A 6,000-nucleotide genomic window follows, 5' to 3' on the forward strand; every position below is an offset into this window, starting at 1 on the left:
ATGGCAATTTATCTTTTTTTCACTGACAGACCCCAGCGAACGTTGTGCCATAACCCTGGCAAAGTTCAACATTATTCCCTCAAGAGTGACAGCTGGGAGATATAGTAAGATTCCCTATCAAGAACATCTTTGCCCTTGTAACATGGGGTTGGTTAAATCTCTTCCACATATATTTTTCTACTGTCCTTGGCATAATAGTGCCCACTCCACCTATCTAATGCCCATTCTGGTTAATAGGGTGGGTCTTCCAGATGTGGTAAAAATTACTATTATTAAATGATTGCTCACCCTCAGATATGAAAACAGTTTCAAAATTCTTGATGGCAGTGATAAGCCATAATGACTGAATGATGTCTTCAGTCATATAACCGAGAGGGTGGTAGTCTATCTGTAGCTGATGGTGGCAAGTAGACCCATGAGAAGCTATCCAGTATATTCTATGTTAGGCCAGTATATTCTACATGGGACAAATATACCTGATTTATTTAGATGCTATGTGTCCTTATATATCATAGGCTTATACTCACTACTGTTCTCTTTGTTGTGTGGTTGTGTTCGTGTTTGTTATGTATGCCAATAAAGGTCTTATCTATCTATCTATCTATCTATCTATCTATCTATCTATCTATCTATCTATCTATCTATCTATCACACAAACTGGGAGAACATTTAAATGACCCAGCCACTTGGTTGAGTGGCCAGGTGGGTCTTTTTCCGCAGAAAGGAATTTGCAACCTGCTGGGAAGCCTCTTCAATTATACATGCATTATTTTTTAAGTCATTCTTTTATAATCCCACTGGGTGAATATTTGGGGCAGAAAATACTGTACTGTCGTGCATCCAAAGCATCATGGTAACTAACATTGTGTTAATATTCATAATCATGAGAGTTCTCAAGTTGCCGGCAGGTGGTGCCAAAACATAGCTTTCTAAATAAAACCCAGTAGGATAAGGTAATTGTGGGAACCCTGCTATTCCGCCAAACATTGTTCAGTAAGATCTGTAAATAGCAGACTCCCAAAATACAACTTGCCTCAGTTTTTTTGAGTGTTTTCTTGGGCATTGGTTTTCAACCAGCTAGTTGTGACCCACAAATAAATTGGGTCCTAACCTAAAGCGGTTCTCATCTATATTATGATCGCCTTTTGGCCACAATCTGATACCCACTTTCCTGCATGCTCACAGTACTTTCCTGAGTACTTCCTGTGTACTCACTACACTTCTGAGTAGACCCACATAGGATTGTGCTGACAGTTATATTTAGAGGGAGGGTGTGAGAAAAGAGTGAAAGAAATGAAAATGAGGGCAAACATATGGGGAAAACAGTATTAAATGGGTCTCATTTCAGATTGTGATTCCGCTCTTTAAAGGCTGAAAACCGTAGCCTTAAAATAACATGCTGTAAACTGAAATTGATGGCACCTCTGTAAGTATTATAGGTAGTTTTCTCAGGGATTTTTTTTAAGTGTATAAATATGCATAATAAAATGTAAGAAACATGCAGCAGGAACCTACACCGGGCATTTAAATAGTTGGTAAAGGGAGAACAAAGTGAGGTTTCATAAACCTCTTTATTCTGGAAGGGGAAAAATATTGATTTGCTCTGTGATGCTTAAATACTGTATCCACGATACTATAAGCTACATTTCAAAGGATCGTACACTGTATTTCTGCATTGATTAATACTTCCCATTCTTTATTTTAAAATGATTCCAGTAGTGTCATGGATAAATCATTTCCCTCTGATCTGATCATATTAACTGATTTTCCTGATGTCTGTTAGAAAAGAAAGTCTTTACGCAAAATCATTTACTGATGTTAAAGATTGCTTTGGCCAGTGTTGTTGACGATTAGTACATTTACAGTGATGCGTTTCAGCTAAATTGAGTGACTAACAGACCAGCAGAACACCAGTCATTTCTAAATTAATTTATATTAGTCATGTTTTGTGTAAATGCTACTCCCACCCCATCTATGGAAACCAGATGCGGAGAAGCAAGAAAGAGATGCCAGTGAAGAAAGCAGAATGTAACAATTAAGTGGAACAGTGTAAGTAGAACTGATTGCTGCTGAACCAATCTTCAGGTGACCATAGTTGACCCACTGTAAGAAATTGTTTTGCCTAGATACTTCCTCTGGGACCAGGAAGAGGGGGAATCTGTTCCAGAAGCACATGGACTGCACCATATGAGCCTCTCATCACATTCCAGGACAGAAGTTTGCCTGTTAGCTCTGCATAAACCTGATGGAGCCTGTGAATAAAGGGATGGGAAATAACCTGCCCTCTCAGTTCTGTGCTCTGATTTAAATTGGCCCCTCTGGGAAATGTGGTTGCCAGCCACTGCAGTAGAAACATGAAACTATCTTGCTACAGCTTCCCTTGTGACGCAGCACTCTTTCCCATTGCTGCTATTTCAGCTGCATCTGGTTGTCTCTTCCTTTCAGTGCTCCAAAGTGAGAAATGCACCAGGTGTCCTGGTCGATCCTTGGGGATATGTGGGTGTGATTCTAACTGTGTTTCTTGAGAGCCCTGCTGTTCCAAAGAAGGTCTGATTTGTTTCCTCTCCCTTTAAAAAATTTTCAGAGTGATGTGAAATGTGATCTCCTTTTGCATTTTCCATGGCATTTCCCAGCACTTCAGCTATTGTGGCTTGTCAGTATGTGAGGTTTCAGAACTTCAAAGACAGTAATCAAGGAGCATAAGAAGCTCCTTAGATGGTTCTAGTCAGATGGTTGGTCCACCTAGTTTAGTATAATCAGTGCTGACTAGTAGTGGAATGTCTTTAAAGTGCCAGCGCTTCAAAATTTCAGACTGAAGTCTTTCTTTGCCCCATTTGAAGATGTCAAGAACTGCTTCATGGAACTTCTGCCCACAACCATGTTTGTTGTGCCCGTGATAGTGAAATTTCACAACACCTTTCCTGTAAGGCAGTGGTTCCCAAACCATGAGGCATTTCCCAGCACATCAGCTATTGTGGCTTGTCAGTATGTGAGGTTTCAGAACTTCAAAGACAGTAATCAAGGAGCATAAGACGCTGCCCTGATACTGAGTCAGACTGTTGGTCCACCTAGTTTAGTATAATCAGTGCTGACTAGTAGTGGAATGTCTTTAAAGTGCCAGCGCTTCAGAATTTCAGACTGAAGTCTTTCCTTGCCCCATCTGAAGATGTCAAGAACTGCTTCATGGAACTTCTGCCCACAACCATGTTTGTTGTGCCTGTGATAGTGAAATATCACAACACCTTTCCTGTAAGGCAGTGGTTCCCAAACCATGAGCTGTGGCTCGCTGGAAACCATCCAGGGGATCCAGAATCCTCACAAAAACTCGATGTCCTTTACATTGTATAAGATTGTAGCCCTAATGGGGAGCCAGTGAATGGCCCAGTAGGGCAAAGGATCTGCAAGTTGAAAAAGTTTGGGAACCACTACTGTAAGGTCTCAGCAAGGGTCAGACTCAAGAGTATTGGGTACTGAGCCCCGGGGGGGGGGGGGGGAGCTGGCTATCACTCCAAGTAGGTGCATGGTCTAAAATCAGGGGCTGAGTTCCAGAGCAGCAATTGGGGATCAAGAGGGATAGAGGCAGAGCCCAAGATTCACCACAGTAATATGTGATCAAGAGGGCCAAAAGTAGATCTATAGTCAAAAAAAACCAGGCAGCAATCAGGGACAGGAAGTTGAGACTTGAATGGTATTGTGACACCAGAGACAAATTGTTCAGGTTGAGGGATAAACTGCAAAGCCAGGTCTTTATAGGGCCTAGTAAACAAGGATTGGCCCTGGGTGTCAACTGATCAAATACTCTGGTTAGCTGGTGCTTCAGACTAGACGGCACCTTCAGCAGAAAGGTCAGTCTGCCAAGTTTGCCATAGTATCAGAGCACTGGCATTGCAGGAGTTAAGATGCTGGAACCTGACAGCTGAGAGCCCAAGTTCAAGGCCCTCCTTGATGCTTTGGGCTCTCTCAGTGCCAATAGCATGACTCCACTTTACCAGTAAATGATCGATGGTAAAAGGTTGGTGCAGATAAGGCCTTAGCATGGTTCAAAGTTGGGAGAGTTTTTTCCTGTAACTTCTGCCTGCAGCTATCCCAATTGCCAAGCTTGCAGGAAGGATTCATGGCACAAACTGGAAAGCACCTCCTGTGAAAGATACCCACTGGCTAAATAATTTCAGGCAAAGGGGGCTTCCTTGCAAATACAGGGTAGTAAAAAGTGGTTCTCAGAGTGGTTTTGCTTCCTGTGATTCAAATAATATTGTTTGTCCCAACATCACTTCTGGCCAAACAGATTTCATAGAACCCTGAAAAACATGTTCATCAGAGGTGAGAGTAGGATGAGTACACTTATTATAAATAGCCAAGAATCCCTGTTTCAAACCACCTTCAGCTCTGCAAAGCATCTTTTTCTGTCTCCAGCCTGTCACTCACAGGGATCTTAAGAGAGTGTTTGCCCATACAAATTCTAATCCCATCAAAACCCTGCTCCAGATTCCGCTCCATTCACCTGTCAAATGCTGCTTTACATCCCGTTGTTGTATCGCCTCAAGGGACTGGTTTAGATTTGTTGTGTATTGCTTTTCTATGGTGTGTGTTTCTGTTTTATGGATTTTCGCATTAAATTGTTTTATAGACATGTATGTTTCTGTGAGCAACCTTCGGCTTCCTTGTGAAGGAAGGAGCAGGGGAATATTTCTTCTAGAAATCAATCAGTCTCGAGGCTCAGCTCTTCCTGCTCTGTGAGCAGGAAATCCCAAAGGTACATTCAAAATAAATCAGTCACTTAAATAATATTCATGCAAATCTATTTTTCCTATCATCTGCATGATTTATTCCAATCCCATCCTATCATTTGAGGGTTCTTTTTCCATTATTTGAAAATTTAGGTAATGGATAATGCATCTTCAGAAGAGGAAGCATAAATGAGTGAGGGGTGTTAGGGTGGATGGATGGAGAAATCTCTCAGGAGTGTGAAAGGAGACCCTAAGAGGAAAGTACATAGATAGCCACGTTGGGTATAGAGCAGCATATTCAGTAAAACAAGGAATGTTTTTTTTGTACTGTTCCAGATCCAGAACTCTGGTGCAAGTGTCCTTGCACAAACAAGTTGCCTAATTGACTTCAGCAGAAGGAGAAGCTCTATGTGTACTTTCATTTGCACGGATATAGGTGTCTCCTCTACTGGTGAATAGTGAAGCCTGTGTAGGCTGGGAGCCCAAGCCTATGCATGTCTACTCATATATAAGTATCATTGAAGTCAATGGGGCTTATTCCCAGGTAGGTGTGGATAAGACTGCAGCATTAGGGGCTGCACCAGCCCAGCACCAGTGTGCAGTGTCGCAAACATGCCATAAGGCATGCCTGCAACACCGTTGGGCCAGCGCTGGCATTGGCTCAATGTGAGCCCACGCTAAGCCAGCACCAGGCGGAAGATGGACAAACACTTCCTGGAGCTCCAGGCAAGTAGCGGGCAGCAGAGTGCAGAGCAAGGGGAGGCATTCTGGGGTGGGGCAGAGCGGGGCAGGGGAAAGGAATGGGGTAGGAAGGGGGCAGCAATGGCGGCAGACCCTGCTGCCATATCCGAACCCACCTCCCAGCCCAGGAGAATCGACACAGGTCTCCTCAAATCTGCTTCCACTCAATAGCGGGCGCAGATCTGAAGAGACCCATCAGGGCCACTGGGGTATTTCACGAGGTCAAGGAGCAAAAGCTCCCTGATCCTGAGTAGACCTGGTGCTGCTTCCCAGCCCCATGGGATGCAGCGGTTGCCTTTTTGCAGCCCTGGGCACTGGAAAGCACAGAACCGGACTGTTAGTTGCCCTATATGCATATTTGTATATATGCATATTTATGTTAGTTTCTCTGTATGCATATGTATGATGTAAAATGTACATCAAGAACAACAAATAGACAAATAATAAAGATAAGACAACAGGATAAAAAGCAGAAGCAATGAAAACACTTTCCGTCACAAATTGAAAACTCAGGGAGGATGGAAAGGCCTTC

The sequence above is a fragment of the Tiliqua scincoides genome, chromosome 8, assembly GCF_035046505.1.
Source record: "Tiliqua scincoides isolate rTilSci1 chromosome 8, rTilSci1.hap2, whole genome shotgun sequence".
Lineage (NCBI taxonomy): Eukaryota > Metazoa > Chordata > Lepidosauria > Squamata > Scincidae > Tiliqua > Tiliqua scincoides.